We start from the raw sequence: 21,746 nt of genomic DNA on the forward strand, positions 1-21,746 counted from the left end.
AATGAGATCTTTTCCAGTCCATAGCCCCGGAAGGACAGGGCAGGAGGTGGAAGTCCTGTCCGCCACTTAGAAAAGGAGACTTTGAGTTGAACACTAATTCACACAGAGTCTGGAAGATGGCTAAACAGTCCTTCACTTTTTTTAAAGTTTCTTAAAAGTCCACACAGAGCAGGTCTCTGTGATTAATACAGGGGTTCTAGTAACGAAGTTCTAGAATAACGAAGGTCAAAAATAAGAGTGTCTTGAGATGGGAGGGAGGTTCAAGAGGGAGGGGACATATGTACGCATAAGGCTGATTCATGTTGATGGTTGACAGAAAACAACAAAATTCTGTAAAGCAGTTATCCTTCAATTAAAAATAAATACATTTTTTAAAAAAGAAAAAAAAATAAGGTGTCTTAAGGAGTCAAAGTATATTTGTCACTCAAATTCCAAGCTAGGTGGTTGGGGCTGGTACAGTGGCTTTCTCCCTGAGACTAAGGGAACTAGGTAGGTGGTATTTTCCAGAAGTGATCACCACCATATCTCTCATCCATCATGCTATTATATGATGTGATCCTGACCCTCTTCCTATCAAGATGAGAAGTCTAATTCCCCTCCCCTTGACCCTGAGCAGACATGACTATTTTTGGCCAATAGAGTTGGCAGAACTGATGCTGAGAGATTTGGGGGAGTGGGTCATAAAAGGTCATGCAGTGTCCTCCTTGTTTACTGGAGTATTCCTGCCTGGGGCTCATGGAAGACATCCAACTACCCCGAGGCTGCCATGTTGTGAGGATGCGAAGCCACACTGAGAGGCCATTGTAGATGCTCTGGTTGGCGGTCCTAATCTTAGTCATCCATTTTGGGGCCCAGACATGCAAATGAAGCTGTGTTGGATCTTCCAGACTAGTCCTTCAGCCCACTGAGTACCACTGAGTGACCTTACTCAAAACCACCAAGAGTGAAAGAATTGCCCAGACAAGCCCTACCCAAGTTCCTGACCCACATAATCTATGAGCACAGAAAAATGGCTCTTTTAAGCCAGGAAGTCTGAGGTGTTACACACGAAAAGCAATGGGAGTGGGGACTCAGGTTCCATCCAGTTCATTGCTCTGCCATACCTGGGTGGGTGGGTGGGTGTGGGATGGCCTTGTCCTCATTGTTCAAAATGGTCTCTAGAGCTCCAGCCATCACATCTGCATTCCAAACAGTAGGATGTTGAGAGTAATGAAGAAGAGCAAAGGGCATGATCCTATTAAGGATGTTCATGAAAGGTATCTCAGGACATGACACATCCTATTGGCTAATATTTAGTCAGGTAACCATACCTAGTAGTAAGAGAGGGTGGAAAACATCATCTTTATTCTAGATGACTATGTGCAAAACTAAGAATCAGGAATTCTTAGAACTTGCCCAGCGGTCCAGTGGTTAAAACTCTGCACTTCCACTGCAGGGGGTACGGGTTTGATCCCTGGTTGGGGAACTAAGATCCCACATGCCACACAGTGGGGCCAAAAAACAAACAAACAAACAAAAATCAGGAATTCTATTATTGAAGAAAATGAAGATTACAGGTCTGGCCCACAGCCAAAAGTTCTTTGCCCTCCTCCCTTTCCCCTCCCCCCACATTTATTTCTGTGCTCTCAGCCACCTGAACATCAAGGCTGAAAAAACTATAGATCTTCAGCCCGAACAACCAAAAGACAAATGAGTGCTTCTCCAGCCGGTACTGAAGGCGCCTCTCAAGGCATAATTTCTGATGCTGACAAAGTCCCTATCTCTCTTCTTTCTAAAGACCCATTTCCACAAAGGATGAGGAGAGATGGTAAGTTGGGGTGGGGGTGGAGGACCTGGCCTGCCACATATATTAACTGAGCATCTGCTAACGTGTCCATCTAATCCTCACCCCGAGATACGGCACTGCCATTATTTTCACTTAACAGGTGAAAAAACTGAGGCTGGGAAAATGTAAGTGACTCAGAGTCACACAGCTCATCCCCTGAGCACAAGGTCAGGCGCTAAGCTGGGGGCGGTGACTCTGTAAACACCAGTCCCAGGGTGTCCCTCCCTGAGGTCATCAGAGGGCCTGCCTGTGTTTTGCAAGATCCTTCCACTATAAAGATGCCATAGGTCTTTCTTCCTGCTTCTTCAGGATCCTCAATGAATGTGCCTGAGGCCTAGAGGTCAGTGTTGCTCTTAATCACCTACCACCTCTGCCACTGACTCCTGTGAAGCAGGCAGGCTCCACAGTGGGGCTGGCGAAGACTTGAGCGGGCTGAGGATGGGGGTGGGGGTTGGCCAGAGCTGAAACACTAGGAGCCCCTTTTATTTCAACTCAGGCTGGGTCATGGTTCAGACCCCCATGCCCCAGCCTGAGCCTCCTGTCTGTCTCCCCTCAGAGGCGGACTCATTTCTGCGAGACAGTCAGGAAGGTAGGGGCAACCCCCACAGCATATAAATCAGTGAGCCTTGCCATGTAAAGAACCACCACCAATGATGTTTTCATCATTGGTGGTGGGGATGGTGGCACAACAATGTGAAGTATTTAATGCCACTCAGCAATACACTTAAAAATGATTCAAGTGGGGACTTCCCTGGCGGTTTGGTGGTTAAGACACCATGCTCCCACTGCAGGGGGCACAGGTTTGATCTCTGGTGGGGGAACTAAGTACCCACATGCCATGCAGTGAGGCCAAAAGAAAAAAAAAAAAAGGTTCAAATGGCCAATTTTATGTAACATATATTTTACCCCAATAAAAGAAAATCCCCAAACTTGGTGGCTTAAAACAGCAACACTTTACCAGTTCATGAGCCTGTGAGTCTATAGCTTGGGCTGGGCAAGGCTGGGCAGTTCTACTGGACACACCCGGGTTCGCTCATGTAGTCATAACCAGCCAGCAGGTTGCCTGGCACCGGCTTGCAGAGAGGGCTTCACTCCCGTCTGGTGGTTGCTGCTGGTTGTCGGCAGTCTGGGCCACATGCCTCCAGCTGCCTAATCCAGGCACGGGTTGCCATCACCAAGGTGTATTCACAGCTTAGCAGTTGTGGGGGGTCCCGAGAACACCAAGAGAGGGTAAGCCCCAGTGCACAACATTTTGCAAACCTCTGCTAGTCGTGTCTGATAGCACCCTTTTGGCCAAAGCAAGTCACACTGCCAAGCCCAGAGTCAGTATGAGAGAAGACACCAGGGGATAAATATGAGGCAATGCAAGCACACTGAGGGCCAGCACCACCATACGGCTTGTTCACGAATTACTGTTGTACTACTACAACACACGTGTGTGATCACCCAGGCACATTCGCTTTCAAACTAGAGAAGAGAGCTGGTTGCCCAAACCAGTAGCTACTTGAGTCATTAAAGGCACAAGATGCCTCCAGGCAGGAGTGTGGTTTCTAAAAACGCAGACCAGAGAGAGCAAGCATTCTGGCATGAAGTCTCCCCACGGAGATCCAGCACAGAGCCCACATCCTCAGCTCTTAGGGTTTTCTGCAAGTCTAGGGGAGCAAGCCGGGTGCCCCCAGCTCTTCCCCAGACAGTTTTGTGACCATGCCATCCTCTCCAACCCATCAATCCTTACAGGCAAATGATGATTCCCAGGCTGTGTCCCCCATCAATACTGACATGCTAAAAATCAGGATTGGAAAGCAGTGAGAAGGCAGCAGAAAATGAGTCTTTCCACAGTTTTCCTTTCTGCCCTGCCCTGGGAAAGAAGAGCCAGAGGATGCCTGACTGTGCCCTGTCGATCTGGGTGGAAGGGGGAGGGGGTTATCCTGCCCCAGTCACCTGTGGAAGGCCAGCCACCACAGCTAAATGGATGGTGAGAGAGGTGGCCACACCCACAGTGCGAGTCTGCACAGGGGTGTGGAGGACCTGCGTCAGCCCCACCAACCGCTGCTGACTGATCTTGGGCAAGTTAAGTTACTTAGTCTCATCTAATTAGTTTCCTCATCGACTCAATGGATATGAGTTTGAGCAAACTCTGGGAGATGGTGGACAGGGAAGCACTGCGTGCTGCGGTCCATAGGATCGCAAAGAGTCGGACACGACTAAGCAACTGAACAACAAGTAAAAAGACTAGAATAAGCCCTCCTGTGGGGCCATCCAGAAGATTCTATGCCTGAACCCTTGCATGAAACAGACAATCCAGAGCACAAAGAAGATGTTTAACAACCACTGCTTGTCTTTCAAAAGGGCTGTTTCCCCCAAGCCACCAGACAGGAAAGCTCCTGGGTAACAGAGCACAGATGTTGTTTTAAACTTTTGTTTCCGCAGCATATCTAGTTTGCCCTCAGCATGATTCCAGACAGCTCCTCTCCTCTGTCAGGAGCCATCCCAAAAGTCTAAGGATATTCCAACAGTCCCTTGAAAGCCTACTTCTCATTCACCGTGGCAGGGATAGAGGAGACGTCTGACAGGAAGGAGGTATCACCATGGTGATGGTGGGGTTGGTGAGGGGTCACAGGCCGCTGTCAGTGGGCACCCCGGCAAGTTCCAGAGAGCAGATCAAGTCATGGCCCCATACACCACCTCTCCAAAGTCCAGAAGCTGTGTTATTGAAAGAATTTTATTTTTTTCCCTTCCGTAGACCTTCCCCTGTGCATGCGTGCTAAGTCGATTCAGTCATGTCCGACTCTTTGAGACCCCATGGACTATAGCCCATCAGACTCCTCTGTCCATGGGATTCTCCAGGCAAGAATACTGGAGTGGGTTTGCCATGCCCTCCTCCCGGGGATCTTCCCAACCCAGGAATGGAATCCACATCTCTTATGTCTCCTGCATCGGCAGGTGGATTCTTTACCACTAGCGCCATCTGGGAAGCCCAGACCTTCCCCTCCACCCCACCAAATGCCAATCTCAGGGGTGGGGGGGGGGGTAGGGACGAGAAGGCATTCTTAATGACCTTATGTGGTAGCAATGTCCTCCAGGATGGAGCATCCTTTGGGCGAAAAAAAAAAATTAGTATTCTCATCAGCTAGAGAAAGAATCTGATGCCAGGAAATGGTGTTCGGTGTTCTCTCATCCTATTCCATGAGGCAGATAGCCTACCACCATGACCAAAGAGCCATCCCCTGCACACACACACACAATTCACATCCCCTTGGTTCACCAGATTTACCACTGAGCATGTTCAGTCATCCAGAGCTGATGGTCAATGCACCCTAGGTTAGCCAGGTGCTGAAAACCAGGCTCCTTTTGCATGTTGAGTCATTAAACAGTGCCCCCACCCGTTCAGTTGGTTTATTGCAAGTTCATTGGTCTCCCCACCCCCACTCAACTCTATCATACTCCGTTATCTGTTTTAATTAATTTATTTCTCTATATCAGAAAACAATGTCTCCCTGCTCTTTCATGAGATAACCAAAAACGTCTCTACCTCCCAATTTTGACTTAGCTGGAGGGAGGGAGACAAGTGATGTCAGCCTGGCACTGGGGGAGATGTGGAAGCTTACGCCCGTGGGCTGTCCCACAGAGGCGGGGAAGGATGAACTGCCATTTTTTCCTTAAGGTTCAGGCTAGCAAGACTGCAGTCCTCCTGCTGTCCCCTGTGAGCTTCTGATCTCCTCGTGCCTAGGGGCATCCGGCTATTGTTATATTGGGGAGGGGGCACCTAGGTACATGGGGGGAGGGCCGTGGAGGACCCTGATCAATCCATCCAGGCTTTGAAGCTCTAAATAGGAGCTACCCTCTCGTCCTCCTTTCTCCAGGTTCAGAAACCTGGACAAATAACTCCCAGCCTCCCAGGGCCGATGCCCAGATCCGGATGAAGGGGGAGGAGAGAGTGGGCTGCAGGAGGGAGGGGGCGGGAGTGCCGCGCCGCCGCCGCCGCCGCCGCCGCCGCCGCCGCCGCCGCCGCTGCCTCCCCCTGTGTATAAAACTCCCTTTGTATGCAGGTCGCCGGCTGCTCCCCATGCCAGGTGCAGCTGCCAGGATTCTCAATGCGGTTTGAACACAATTTGCCAGTGTTGGTTCAGCTCCGCTGGCTTCCAGTTGGGGGGCCATATGCTGCCTTTAATCTGCCTGTGCGATTCTCACCGATGTCAATAGGCGCGGGCGGGTGGGTGGCTCAAATGGCCCGAGAGCTGGGGCTGGGGTGGCGCTCCCACTGCTGCCAGGCGGGCCCGGCTCTCCACGCCACTGAGGACCACCGGCGGGTCCTCGCGGGAGGTCGTGGCGCTCGGCAGCGGGGACAGGCAGGACCGGCCGCTGGCAGCTGCCCCTGTGTTTGGCTATGGCGCGTGGGAGCCTCTCTGGTAGGCCATCCCCATAGCCATCATTGGCCTTCCCCTCCGCAGAGATCCCTGCCAAGGAAGTCGGCCAGGGAGGTGCCAGCACTCAGTCCAGACTTCACATTTCCCTCATTCTTTCTTTAATTGGATTTTTGGTCCTGCTGGGCAAAATAAGCTTTCCACTGGCACAGCACTCTTGCCTCTTCTGAACACACGATGGTGCCCGGCAGCTCTAGGGTGTTCTAGGCAGAGCATCACCTTCCTCCCCCGCCAGAGCATTCATAGCTTTCTCTCCAGGGACTCCAGAGCATGGTGTGCACACACATGCGTGCACACACACATATACTACACGCACACACACCACAGGCACACATATAGCCCTTACCAAATGCACACACACATACCACAGGTACCCCCTACATGCACACACATACCACACACACACTCTACCAATGACAAACTCGGTCCCCCTCCAAGACCTTGATTCCGAGGCCTTCTTTGAAAACAGATTCTCACTAACCAGGTGAATATCGCTGCTCCGAACGGCCTGGGCATAACTGGCACCAGTGCTCTGAGCTGGGACCCAGAAGCCAGCAGCACCCTCTCAGCGGCTGCTCGGCCTCCTCTCTGCTAGTTTGACCCTGCTCCCTGAAACCCTTAAAGTCCCAGCCACAGATCAAAGTGCCAAGAAAGCCACCTCCCAGCCTTGCAGGGCTTAGCTGCAAGGGGCTGAGGAAGAAGCAAGCGGGCAGGCTGGAGTCTGAAGGAGAAGTGGCATTTCCCGAGCAACCCATGACAGAAGACGGGTGGGTACTCTGAGACTTGGACTGAGCCTTAGGGAAGAGAAGGAGAGGAGAATGGTGGGGAGAAAAGGAAGGGGAGGAGAGAGAGGAAGAAGAGGGGAGGAAAATGTCACTCCCCACCCAACCCCATCCGTCTTTAAAGGAGGTTCAGTTTTAAATGCACGCAGCTCCGGGGGCAGGACGTGCTAACCGACCCCCCCCCTCCCCGCCCCCACCTGAGTTTAGCATATTAAGGAAATGCAGCCTATGGGATCCTCACTCCCAGGGCCTCCCAGAGCCCCTCATCTCCCTGCTGCCGGGCCCTTCAAGACCTGCAAGGACACCGTTAAGCAGCCCTCGCCGCCCCCCCGCCCCGCCCCCCCCCCAACCGGGGTTGTGAAGGCACCTATTAAAATACACCGTGCTCAGCCCCAACCACGGCCCTCCGCCCCCGGAAAGCTGCTGACCGTCAAATACATCACAATATTTCAGAGTCCCAGTTAACAAGCGCCCATTAAAATTTGACAACCAGATAGTAGCGCAGAAAGCGCTCATTTTGAAAAAACTTGAGCGCTTTCTGCTGGTTCAGCAAGACAAAGCCGGTTTACCTGTCCCTGGCATTTTAAGCCCGGAGGAGCACGGAGGCCTTAGCTCCTGGGTGCTGCCTGGTTAATGGAATGCGGGGTGTTTATTTGCCAGGCCACATCTGAACCAGCTTGCTAATGAGCCTGCGGTGGTAAGCTCACTGTCAGTCAGTCTGCCTTTTTTTAATCAAAAGATGAAACAGTCGGTTATCAAGGATTAATGACTCTTACAGCATCCATATGAGGCTCATATTTATCTTTTAAAAGAAAACGGAAGGAAGAAAAATGATGAGATTTTGTTTCAGTAAGCAGTTTAAATCTGCTCTGGTAAGTTGAATTCATTCATTCATTAATTCAGTCATGTGTCTGGGAGAAGCCAGCGGGAGCCCCTTCCATCATAAGAACTTCTGACTGTGAAATAAACCCCGAGTAACCAGATTAACTACGAAGTATGTCTCCGTCAGGTTTTAGGCATTAGTTCAAGTGTAGTTTCTGGGCGTTTCAGCTTATTGTAGTGACTTGCCGATTCTGGGGTTCCAGGCAGCACTTCTGGAGGAGAAAGAGTCTCTGTTCCCCATCTCTGGCTTCAAAATAGAGTTCCTGTATGCAATGACATGACTGTGCATTGTTGACTTCACTGGGAAAGAATATCGGTATTTTAAATAGATTCCCATATGATTCATATATTCCTGCATAGCATAAAAAGTGTAAATAGCTCTCCATGTCTGAACACACAGAGGCGTATGTGCACATACGGGCACGCACAGGGGTACACATACACACACCTGTATCACACATACCTGTTGTGACCATGCAGAGAATATGGTTACCAAAATACTCCTTTGAACTGTTAGTGGGCTTTGTTTACAACAAATATTAGGATACTAGGATCTCTTATTTAGTAACCTAAGACATAGTTTGGCCTAAAGAGAAAGCTCTTGGCTTTGTTCTCATCCAGAGTGGGCCCGGCCATTTTCTAAGTTGACTGTCTCTCTATTGGCCTCTTTCTTTGTATTCGCAGTCTTCTCTCTGAGTACCTATGTGCTCTGGGGGATGAAAGCAATAACTCACATGAGGATACTTGAAATCACAGCCAGAAATGTCAAGGTGCTCCTTCCCACATCATCAACAATGAGACACACTCAGGTTACAATGCCGACCATTTTGGAAATTAAATGATGTTTACGGCGCTGCCACCCAGCATTCGATGGCTTCAAAGAAAGGTAAATACTGATTCTGGAGTGGGCTGGGGAATCACAGATAAATTCAGAAACCTCAATGAGGTCTGTCTACCGTGGTTTAATCTCACCGGGTCTCCGGCTCCTCTGTAATATGGTGATATTAACACCTGATCTACCAGCCAAGCTGGGGAGCCAGGAGAATTAGGGAAGAGAACAGAAATTAAAGGAAGTGCCTAAAGGGGATTATTTGAGGGTGGGGTAACTAATAGTTCAGTTCCCGTGGGAAAGGTGTCACCTGGTGGACCTGGAGCTGACTGTTCTGCAGATTGATGTTCTGACCTCTGGGTTAGGAAAAGAGGTTTGTTAGAGGGGGAGTGTAGAGACAGTCCCGCAGACTTCCCTTAACCAAATGATGACTTCAACAAACCCCTCCCCCCCACACACACACAAAGCACTGAGAAGGACACAGCTTTGCTTCCGCCATCTTCTTGCCAGACATGCAGAACCTGAATGGAATCAGACGAACCCACGTCAAAGGACATTTTGCAAAATAACTAGCCTGTCTGCTTTAAAAAGGTCAAGGTCAAGAAACTCAACGAAAGACTGTGGACCTGTTCCAGATTAAAGGGAGACGAAAGAGACATGACAATGAAATGCAATATGCAACTCTGAATTGGATCTTGGAACAGAAATTTTTTTCCTTTTGCTGTGTAGAACAGTAGTGGGACAATTGAAGAAATATGAATGTCTGTAGATAAGATAACAATATTATACCAATGTTAATTTCCTGATTTTGATCATTGCATTGTGGGAATGTAAGAGAATATCCTTGTTTCTCAAGAAAGCTATGCCTAAGTATCATAGGTAAAGGGTGATCATGTCTGTAGCTTATTCTCAAATAGTTCATAGATATCTGTATCTACAGCTATCTATTTACTTACTTATATGCCTATCTATATCTGTCCAGAGAGAGACAAAGAGAGAAGATAAAGGAAATTGGTAAAATGCTTACTTTTGAAGAATCTGGGTGAAGAGTATATCAGAATTCTTTGTACTGTTTCTGCAAGTTTTCTGTGAGCCTAAAATTTTCTTCAGCTATGGATTAATAAATATATAAAGGACTTTGGGTTTCTCTTTGAAGATGCAAGCGAAGAGGAAGTGAGGGAGGGGGCTGGAGCTCGACTTGGTGAGCATGAGGGTGGCCATGACCCAGCAGAGAAGAAACAAGACAGGGCACAGCACTAGCACTGACCTGAGCCAAAAGCTGCCTCTGGAATTTTCTGCCGCACGTACAGTGAAGCCAGCTGGGAAAGTGTTCTGTATGGCTCAGTACCTAGCATGGGGCTGGCCACTTAGTAGGTGATCACTCCAGTTTTGTTGCTAAATGAATGAATGAATGAATATACTCCTCCCTCGGCATCACAGGACTGCGGGCTCTACAGGTCTGACCAGGGCGTTAAAGGAAGCTTGCTATTGCATTTAGTGACCCCAGTTGAGTGAGAAGTCTTGAGTGGCAGTGGGAGTCGGGACTCCCTGCATTCATCCAAATGCTTATTCGAGATTCATTATTTAAGCAACAGTACATCCCCCAAATAAACACGTGCGTCTTTGCAGCCTGCAGCCCAGGAGCACTATAAAACACACAGCGGCAAGAGGCCCAGGCCCTCGCTGCTGCGTGCAGTTTCCAGCCGGCTCGCTATTCTTTTGTCACCGCCTTTTTATTGGTTTTCTCAAAGTGGTTACAATGCTGTTATTGTAAAACCCTCACACCAGAAGAGAGAGAGAGAGAGAGGGGAAGCAGTGACGGGGAATGGAGCGATTTCTGCCAGGAGAGCCTGCAGACCCCCGGTGGGGAAAGCTACCTATCAAAAGGGGTGGGGGTGGGGGAAATGGAGCCCTTTCTTTGCTCCGGTCCACTTGACCTGCTCGTAAATCCACTGGGAGCCAGGGCAGCCCTTGAATTCCCTGGAGGGTAAATGGCCTTGGCGCTTTCTGCCCCTAGGGAGGCTCCTGTAAAGAACCTCAGCCACCCCTCCCCCTTCACAGTCTACCGCTGCTTCTGGATGCTCGGCCAGGCCTCGCCCCAGATCGGGGAGGGGGGAGGCTGGAGGACTGAAGCCATGCTCTTGGGGACTGTGACTTCCCTAGCATCGCCACTCCTCACCTGCAGGAAAGACTTATTCTCATCCTATCCCATTATAAGTATTGAGGTATAATTTACATGCCATGAAACATGCACATTTGGGGTCTGGACAGCTCAGTGACTTTTCTACATCGCCTAGTTCAAGAAATAGAGCAGCGCTGTCCAACACAATGTTGTACAAAGTTGAAAATGTTCTGTATGTGTTACATGTGGCTACTGAGCCTTTGAACTGTCACTGTTGTGACTAAAAAGACAACTTTGCAATTGCATTTCATTTTAATGTACACAGCCACATGTGTCTAAGGGCTACTACGTTAGCATGGATAGAGAACATTCCCATCAGCCCAGAAAGTTCCCTCGGGCCCTTTCCAGTCAGGACACCCCAAGAGGTAACCACTTTTCTGACTTCTATCGCCCAATACCAGGGCTACTGCACCTCAGATAGACATTTGGAGCCAGATAAATGTGGGACTGAGCTGGGCCTTGTAGAATGTTTAACAGATCCCTGACCTTGACCAATTAGGTACCAACAGCACTTACCCCCAGTCGTGACAGCCAAAAATGTCTCCAGACATAGCTAAATGTCCCCCATTGTGGGGGCTGCTGGGGGTTGGAAGGGTGGAGATTGACTTCTGGTCCACAAACACTGTCCTGAATTAGTTTTGCTTGTTCTTGAACTTTAAATCGGGCTTCCCCGGTGGCTCAGTGGTAGGAATCCGCCTGACAGTGCAGGAGACGCGGGTTCAATCCCTGGAATGGGAAGATTCCCTGGAGGAGGAAATGGCAACCCACTCCAGTACTCTTGCCTAAGAAATCCCATTGGACAGAAAGAAGAGCCTGGCGGGCTACTGTCCATGGGGTCTCAAAGAGTTGGACATGACTGAGCGACTAAGCACAAACTTTAAAGAAATGGAATCATACAGTGCATACTAGGTACCCCTGCTTCTTTTGTAAAAAAAAAAAAAAAAGCAGCAGAAATTTGTTGTTCACAGTTCTGGAGGCTGGAAGTTGGAAATCAGGGTACCAGCCTGGTAGGGTGAGGACCCCTTCCAGGTCTCAGACGTCTGTCACTTCACAGAAGGCCGATTCTTTTACTCAACATAATGTCTGGGAGTCTCATCCAGGTTGTTGTGTGTATTGGTGGTAATACATTCCTTTGTGTGGCTGAGTAGTCGTCCATTGCTCGGCTATATGACGGTTTGTTTATTGACAAACGTCTAGGCTGTTCCCACTTTGGGGCTATTATGCTCAAAGTGCTGTGAACATTTATACAGGGAACTTTGTGCAGATAGAGGCTGTCATTTCTTTCAGGTAAATGCCCAAGAGTGGAATTGCTCATCACAGGTAGGTGTGTGTTTAACTTCATCGGGTGCTCTTTCCCTGAGCGGCTGTGCCATTCTATGCTCCCACCAGCAACCTACCAGGCTCCCGCTTGCTTCCCGCACCCTTGCCTTATGGCATCACCCATCTTTTGCATTTTAGCCATTCTAGTGGGTCAGAGGGTGGCTTTCTAACAGCCACAAAGCTTGCCACAGGAGTCAGATGAAAACTGCCACCACAGTAATGACAGCATAAGAATTGGAAGGGGTCTCAGAGATCCCTGTCCTTAGTGAGCTCAGAGTCCAGGGTACCTGGTACAACACCCCCCCCCCCAGTGGGGATGTGACCAGTTGCTTCCCCACAATGCTCTTTCTGCTCCTCAGCTTATAGGAGGGGAGAGGCCATGGTGGGGAGAGGTGCCCTGGGACAGAGAAGACACAGACAAGGATAACAATTCCTGGGAAACAGTTTGCATCACAAATGAAAAGAGCACATAAAATGTGTTCAACCCCTCCCTCCCTCAGGCCCACCCCATTTCCAACCCACATGGGTACACACACCCCTCCACTAGAGACACAGGACAGCAATTTGTTCTTTGAAGAGAGGAGGGGTGATGTTGAGGGTGGTGCTAGTGGTAAAGAACGTACCTACCAATGCAGGAGACAAAAGAGACTCTAGTTCAATCCCTGGGTCAGCGAGATCCCCTAGAGAAGGGCATGGCAACACATTCCAGTATTCTTGCCTGGAGAATCCCATGGGCAGAGGAGCCTGGCGGGCTACAGTCCATGGGGTCACAAAGAGTCGCACACGACTAAAGTGACTGAGCGTGCATGCACACACAGAGTGACGTTGATGAAGGGGAGGTAAGAAGGGTAGCTTGGCTGCTACTTGGGGGTTCAAAATGTTGGGCCAAGGACATGCCTACTTTGGGAATATTATAAATTAGACACTAGAGAGTGAGAAATGCGCCTAAGAAATCAACTTTGATCCTCACCTCGGTGCAGCTTCTGGTCTAATTTTTGACGGAAAAGAAACAGTGGAGATCATATAATGCCACCAGGACCTGGACACAGAACCCTGCCCCTGTCAGGACTGACAAAGTGTGACAGGTGAAGCCAGAGGGTCTACCACCGCAAGTCGGGAATCTGAAGAAGAGGAGCACCTGGAATTAACCATAGGACAGAGGAAGCACCCTGACATCTGAATCAGAATCCGTGTCTCAGCACACTCTTTCATTTGCTGCTATTTCTGAGGGACTCGTTAATTGCAATGCTCCCCTCAATTGTTATCTCGGGGAAATGCTATTCCCTGCCCACCCCCCTGCCAAAAATCCCATTAATCTCTTTTTAGAACCTCAAGTAAACTCCTGGTAATGAAGCAACCGACACCTTCTACTACAGAAAGTGTCAGTCTCTTGTGGGCCATCAAGAAAGGTCTCTGACAATATTATCTTTTAGAAGTCAAGGTGTGTGTATGTGGCGGGGAGGGGCAAAGGGGTCACCTGGAGGGGTATGGGAGGGGATGGGAGGGGGGTCACCTGGAGACGGCCTCACCTGTTCTGTTGTCAGAGGCTCAGAAAAAAATTTGGCTGAAACTGGGAAGCAGCCGTTCTGGCATTTGGAAGGTAGACCTTGGTCAACCTAGAGAGGGGACTCAGTCTGGTGTTTCGGGGCTGTAACATTCCTAAAGGCACCCTGCCATAGTAGGGCTCCAAGCTGACATCTGATCAGGGAGAGATGTTAGCCAGCCAAGAAATCCTAGGGTGAGGACATCAAGCTAAAGATGATAAATCAGATGCTCCAGGTTCATGTTTGTATATTTTCTCTGTGCCTGCCTCCAAAATATTTATGAAAATATTTTTAAATTAAAAATTAACTTTAATATTAGATGATATGTTCCGAGGGCATCATCTGTTTTGTTCACAGCCACATGAACAGCTATATATGTGTCCGGCACCTCGATCACTGATTATATGTGTTGAACTGCTGAAGAGCAGATCCCTGATTCAATGCGGAGGCCTTGATTTAGCCAAGCAACTCAATCTGAGAAGGCTCAGTATTCGGGAGCAGAGAAGGCCCACTCAGGGTGCGGCAGAGAAACACGAAGCGCCTGTGAGAGCAGCATGACAGTCTCAGGGGTGACCAGCACCAGGATCCCAAGGGGAAGGTGATGTCTCTGAGGTTTCATTGTCCGGCTGTGTTCTCAGTCCCTTGGCGCTGGTTAAGCTTCCATTGCCAGCCTCCGGGGACAGTAGTTTTTATTTTACTCATCACTGCCCTTATGTGGCCTCTTTTCTCACACAGGCCCCTGAATCTTCAAGGTGTGAACACAAGCAAGTTTCTAGGAAGGAAAAGCTCCCAACAGACAGGGGCAGCCGGACTCTCAAACTTCCCTCCCAGAACAATTCTTCCTCTTGGGGTTTGCGGCTAGCAGCCGTGAGTAGGCTCCAAGAAAAATGTGACAGCACCCTGAAGGACAGAGTCCTTTTCTCTGTTTCACCTCAGCGGAGCCGAGACCGGCAGACATTCTTAAAATGAGTTTTGCTAAACACTGAATGAAAAACAGAAGCATAAGTCATAAAAAATCACACTGTTTTCCCAGGTCTAGACTCCAGAAGATAGGCATGCCTGGACACAGAGGGCACTCTGGGATCCACGCATGCACTCTGGAACTAGATAAGGGAGCTGGAGTGCCGTCGGCGGCCCTGGTTTTACCTAAGCCTCCCTGCTCCCAGCTTAGAAGAAGCCAAGGCCACGTTCCTCCAAGAGGCAGACACAATCTCTGTCCCAGGACCTGTGAGGAGAAGTTTCCTAGTACTTCTGCCTCGGGGATGGCACCTCCCAACTGCCCTTCATCTCTCCCCCATGGTGTGAGGGCACAGCTAGCCTGGGGATGATTTGCAGGACAGCCGTGCTTGACAGCCAGCAAATAATAGAGCTCTCTGGGTCTCTGTTATCTAATCCACCTACCTCTGGAGCTTCCCTTGGCAATTCACTCAGGAAGCGCCCCTCCCCCCACACCATCTGGAAGTGGTTTTTGAAAAATCGACTCATTATTGTTAACGTAGGCTTTTGCAAGATACAGTTGCAAGTGCAGCCCCTAAACTGTAAGTTCCTGGAAGGTAAGGGATTTTATTTTGTGCTCCTCTGTAGCACTATCACCACCACATAGTAGGAGCTTAATAAGCAATGGTGGAATGAATGAGGAATTAATAAACTTACGAAAGGGGGGTCCAGTTATTTCTGCATAACAAATTATTCCAAAGTGTAGGAGCTTAACGACTATTTCATTATACTTGCAGTTTCCACGGGTTGGGATTTTGGATCTAGTACAGCAGTGATGCCTTGTCTCTCTGCCCCCGTGATGCCTGAGGTCTCAGTTGAACAGAGGTGAAGGTGTGGGGGCTGGAGTCACCTGGAGAGTCCTTCGGGCATACATCTGGCACTTGGGCTGAAATAACTCAAAATCTGGACTCAGCTGGGACAGTCATTCTGAGCATGTGGCATCTGTGTAGATCGTGCTTCCTCACAGCATGGCCAACGCAGGGTGATCAGAGTGCTTACGTGATAGTCACTCAGGGCTCCAAGGTGGAAGCTCCTGGCTTTTCATGTCCCAGCCCTGTCATACTCTAAGTTGAGGCCGTCATCAGACTCAAGGAAAGGAGAAACAGATCCCACTTCCCATTAGAAAAAGTGCCTGAAAATATTGGGGTTATGTTTTTAAACCACCACAAAGGCTGAAAGATTAGAAAGCCCCATCACCTGACAATTTTGAATTCATTCCCTCCGCAGAATTTATCTTGTATGTCTACTATATGTCAAGCCCTGGGTTGGGTGATGCGTAAGGATTTAAGGGAACGAACAAAATAGACATTGTCTCTGCCTTCATGTAGCCTGCATTCCACTCAAGAAGACAGACATTAAACAAATAAATGTGCAAACAAATGCATAGTTGCAGATCATGATGAACACTATTAAGCCAGTGTGTGTGTGTGTGTGTGTGTGTGTGTAGGGGGCGGGGGTGACCTGAGAAGGAAGAGGGAGACTTAATTTAGATGGGAAGGGCTTCCCTGATGGCTCAGTAGTAAAGAGTCTGACTGTCTTAACAGTACAGGGGACAAGGGTTCGACCCCTGGTCTGAGAAGATCCCACATGCCTTGGAGCAGCTAAGCCTGTGCAACTATTGAGCTTGTGCTCTAGAGCCCAGGAACTGAAACAAGAGAAGCCACCACAACAAGAAACCCACCCATCGCAACTAGAGAGTAACCCCCATTCTCCACAACTAGAGAAAAGCCCGCACAGCAACAAAGACCCAGCACAGTCAAAAATAAATGAATTTTTTTAATTTAAAAAAATTTTTTAATGGGAAATATTTTGCTCCTCTAGAAGCAAAATCTGATGCAAGGTTTTGACTGTAAGGAGTTTCTTTTGAGGCGATTCTTGGAAGTACCATAGGGCAATGGGGCATGCTGCTGCTGCTGCTAAGTCACTTCAGTCGTGTCCGACTCTGTGCGACCCCAGAGACGGCAGCCCATCAGGCTCCCCCGTCCCTGGGATTCTCCAGGCAAGAACACTGGAGTGGCTTGCCATTTCCTTCTCCAATGCATGAAAGTGAAAAGTGAAAGTGAAGTCGCTCAATCGTGTCTGACTGTTCTCGACCCCATGGACTGCAGCCTACCAGGCTCCCCCGTTCATGGGATTTTCCAGGCAAGAGTTCTGGAGTGGGGTGCCATTGCCTTCTCCGAATGGGGCATGAGAGAGAGCCAATAAGGAAGCCAGAGGATGTAGTCATAAGTAGGGTACCACATGGGCAAATGTGTCACTGCCCGTTGACAGTGTAGAACACACCTCAGACTATCCCACCTGAAGGACAAGAAACTGGGGCAGTGTCAGTAGCTCAGTCATGTCTGTGACTTGTGACTTGGGACTGTAGCTCACCAGGCTCCTCTGTCCATGGAATTATCCAGGAAGAATCACGGAGTAGCCATTCCCTTCTCCAGGGGATCTTCCCCACCCAGGGATCAAACCCAGGTCTCCTGCATTGCAGGCAGATTCTGTACCGTCTGAGCCACCAGGGAAGCCCTCTAGAAACTGGGGCATCTCCCCACCAAATCCCAGTAGTCATAGTTGGGGGCAATAGTGCAGGCTACCCTCCTGTGGGCACTGCCCATTCAGACATCCAGTTAGAGCCTCAGGCAAAGGGCCCCAAGTGCTGGCGGAAGGAGCTCTCACTTGACTTGAGCCAAGGGTCAAAGTGGCCCTCCCTGAGCAAGTGCTCTCTCAGAGAAGTTCAAGCCTCAGAAACACAGGACTTGTAGATACTGTATGTTGTTTCTGTGTGTTATTTGTGGATTTTTACTAAACACGACCCCAGTGTCAGCACTTAGGACGTAGCCTTCCATAGCAATGCATTCAGGATTTTCTTCCCAATGACTATGGGTTTGCAATGACTGGCCACACTGCCCACCCTAGCCCCCACCCACCCCTCCTCCTTTGTGACTAATGGAAAAACATCGGCAAAATTGCCCACAGGCAGGCAAGGTGGAGCTGTTTGTGCCCAGGAGAGTTTTCCCTTTGTGTGAGATTAACTGCCAGGAGTTGTGGGCACCACACCCTGCAACTGTGACCTCAGCTGAGCTTGCAACAGGGAGGCTGGCCCACCTGAAGTTACCACCTAGCAACTCACAGGGCTCATTCAAACCTAGTCAGTTCCCCAGGAGGGGAGGACGTGCATATAGTGAAATCTGGGAGGCCCCACCTTTGTCCAAGGGTGGTCACATTAGCAGAAGACCATGCTCTTGACATGTGCCCGATTCACAATCGAGGCTGGCAGGTGGTTCTCCGGCTCTGGAGCCCTTGGTGACTTTCCAAGAGAACACATGCAGTTCCTCCAAAAACCTTTGCCAGGCTGGGCTCCACCAAATCACAGGGCTGCCGCGGACCGGGCATGACGCTACAAAAACAGCATTTAATAAACTAGAGTAACAAGAGGAGAAAATAAGTGAGTAGCTGAAAGGAAAGGTATTTTTACTAAGACAATGTAATACCCTTTTATTTTCAAATAGCTAAGTAGAATTTCTATAAAATTTTCAAAGAGCGTTTGTCTTAATGACCCTTTTAAAGCATCCTTTTCCAATTCCATTGCTACAGAATCTCAAATATATGCTATGCCCTGGGTTAAGCAATTTTTTTAAGTTAAAAATAATAAAAATAACTGCTGAAGTAGTGAAGGCACTTGGCAGGGTGGGTGAGTGAAGTCAGGAATGGAGCTCTTGCCACTTGTCAACACATTTCCCTGCTGTGTGAGCACTGCAGTCGTCACCTGCTGCTTACCTGAGAGGCGGCTTGCTTGGGGGCTCTTGAGTGCGTTCCCAGGCAGCGGTTCATCCCTGTGTCTTGCCTGGGTCACTGCCACCCTAAGGACAGCCAAGTCAGGAAGGGGTGCAGGGAGAGGAAGAAGGAAGGAAAGGGAGTGAGGAGGGAGGAGGGAAAAAGGAAGCCAAGGTAAGGGAGAGGAGAGGAGAAAGGAGAGGAGGTGATGGGAGAGCAGATGAGGGGAGAGAATTCTACCCGGCTTGGAAAAGCCAGGAAGTCAAATTCCTAAGCCTGTGATAAATAGAATCCCAGCTGTACCAAGAACAGACCAGTGGTAAAATCATTCACACTTGGAATTCCTGACAGTGGAAAATAAACTCATCATTGCTGGCAAATGGAAACTTAGGTAGGGATGATGACGTCCGGGACTCCAGCTCCCACATCCCGGGTCCTTTGGGCACAGACACTTTAGTGGGTTAAGAAAGCAGACTGGGGGCCTGCCTGATGCGGCACCCCTGGAAGTCTTCAGGCCAAGTTGCCCAAAGTCCAGAAAGGCAGAGAAAAGAAGCCGGAAGGAGGCAGGGAAGAAGTTGAGAGTCCGGAGATGGGAAAGAAAGCAGGCTGGTCTGGAACAGGGAGGGGTAAGAAGCTGAAGCCTGAATGCAAGAAGCCGGGGCTGGGAGGGGGGCGGGCATGACCTGAAGGAGAGGTCCAGGATGAGGAGTGAAAGGAAGGAAGAAGGCTGCTGGGCTGCGGGGAAACCCCAGGCTGCAGCAGCAACGATCAGAAGCCTCGCCTGTGGGGTGGACAAGACTTAGTTGCTGGCATCCTGGGTCTGCCCACCCCCATGCCCAGTGGCAGGGTATCCCCGAAGGTTGGGCTTGGTCAGAAGCTCCTCAGGCTTTGGCCTCCTCTGCATCCAGCAACCCTTCCACCTGACGTGTGGGGCGAGGCCTGGACAGTGCCTCACCTCCTGACTCCAGCCATCTTCCCAGTCCCTGACACCGGTCTCATCCATGGAGGGCGGCTGGTCTCTGGGTCACTTTTTGAATATAAGTGCCCTCCCCTCCACCTCTGACAGGTGCACCTGGGACTTGTCTGCAGGCCGCCTTCAGCTCCTGACACAGCTCGTCCTCAGAGAGTGGGTGAATCTAGGAGTTTGTAACCCCACTCCCAGGGGCACCCTGAGCAGCTGACAATGCCACGTGAGGGAGTGTGACAGCTCACTTCTCTTGCCTGGAGTCAGGACAGACTGTGAGGTATGACTTACCCTCCAGAGCCCCCCCTAAGGAATCACTTCCCCACAAATCCTGTCTCAGGGTCTGCTTCTGGGGACACGGAAGTTCTAGGGCCCATGCGCAGGACCTGAACAACAGTTAGCGTGAGTAGACACGATACCAACGGTGCTTCATCCAGTCCTCAGAACCGATGGCCCCGCTAGTACTGAGCATGCCACCCCAAAGAGGAAGCGGAAACTCCGTGATGAGAAAGGGACTCTCCCAGGGTGGCACAGCTGGTGAGCAGAGCAGCCGAGATTAAAGCCAGCTGCTGCCAGCTCTGAAGCCAACATTTAGTCCTTGACATCCCACTGAAATGAGGTGGGGCTCCTGTGCAGAGCCCGGCTGCTTCAGAAGGGAGCTAACATCTCTGAGGCCAGCCGGGTGCTTAGGACGAGTGATCAAGGAGAGAGAGAAAGCTCCATTCAAGCCCTTAGTGTAGCGATCGATGTGTCTGCCTTTACCGGCTCACCTGGACCCAGGTCCCCAAATTCCTGCTGGATTTGCCTCTGCACCCAGAGGTCTTTGGCTAGGGGCCAGCTGGCTCATCAACCCTCCCCCATTCTCCATGAGTGTGGCTTTTTTTTTTTTTCAAGACAAACCCCCCAAAGCCAGCACTTACTAGGAAGAGGGCAAAAGCTTCCCCAAACGCCCCATGAATACATGTTCAGGGCTCCATCCACAGTGACTGATGAGTCATCTGATGACCAGCTGTCAGCACAGAGTGTTAAATATAGAAGGAGAAAGCCAGCGGGGTGTCTAGGACCTAAAGCAAAGAAGAGGAACAGGCACCTAGGAGCTGAAGCCCCAGCTAGGGGGTGAGTCTATAGGGCACCTGGAAACTGTGCCCCCCAGGTCCCCCAAATAAAGGAATCCAGATCAGCGGTGCCCCAGCACAGCATGCTGCTTGATCAGGAAAGAGACAGGGCCGGACACGGGCGATGCCAGCGAGCTGACGATGATTACTGCTAATGATGCTAATGGTAGAATAATCGTTCGGAGAACTTCCCGCTCATCACCTAGTGTTCTTCCCATCAAACGCACAGACGGAGGATGTACTAACAGCGCTGCCACTTAGGCAGCCCAAATTGAGTTTCCGAACCCCAGGCTTGGTTAGGGTAGGCCTGCGCTATCCAATACAATGGCCATGAGCCACGTGTGGCTATGGAACACTTGAAATGTGGTCAGTCCAAATAGAGGCATGCCGTAAGCATAAAATACACACCGGGTTTTGAAGGTTTAGTCCCCCCAAAACAATGTAAATGATCTCATTAATTTTTTTTTTCCTTGACGACATGTTGAAATGATAATATTTTGGATAAAGTGGGTTAGATGGGATATGTTATTCAAATTAGTTTCACCTGTTTCTTTCTACCTTTTTCATGTGGCCACTAGAACATTCCAAAAGGGGTATGCGGCTCACATTTGTGGCTTGCATTATATTTCTATTGGACAGCACTGGGTTACAGGCTAGAGGCCAGAACCTTCAGGAAATCCTGGCTATGCCCTCTCCTGACAAATAAAGCCTGCTTCCTGGTTCAAGCCTGAGGGAGGCCAAGGCTGCTCTCCAGACAATGCCAGTGGCCAGCAGCAGCTTCACACCCTGGCTACAGCTGGCCCAGGTGGCACCCAAAAGCCCTTGGGTATCTTGCCCTTCACATCTTCAGAAAATTCCCAGCCTTCCTGGGAAGGCTGATGAATCCTTTCTGGCTTTGTCTGTCTTCCCCCAGCCCCCACTTCACCCCCAAGAAAGTTCAACTTGAGACTGTGTGATTACAAAGAAGAGACGCATAAAATGAGGCCACTTCATAAATGAAGTCCCCTTTCCCTCGCATATGCAAACAGCAGAGTCAATCAAAGGAAAGAAGGGAAATGAGAAACAGAAAGAAAAATGCAGATGAGAGTTATCACAATTCTCACCCAGAGGGAGAAACT

The sequence above is a fragment of the Bos grunniens genome, chromosome X (assembly GCF_055505025.1).
Source record: "Bos grunniens cultivar Pamir isolate PY7600 chromosome X, Bosgru_T2T1.0, whole genome shotgun sequence".
NCBI lineage: Eukaryota > Metazoa > Chordata > Mammalia > Artiodactyla > Bovidae > Bos > Bos grunniens.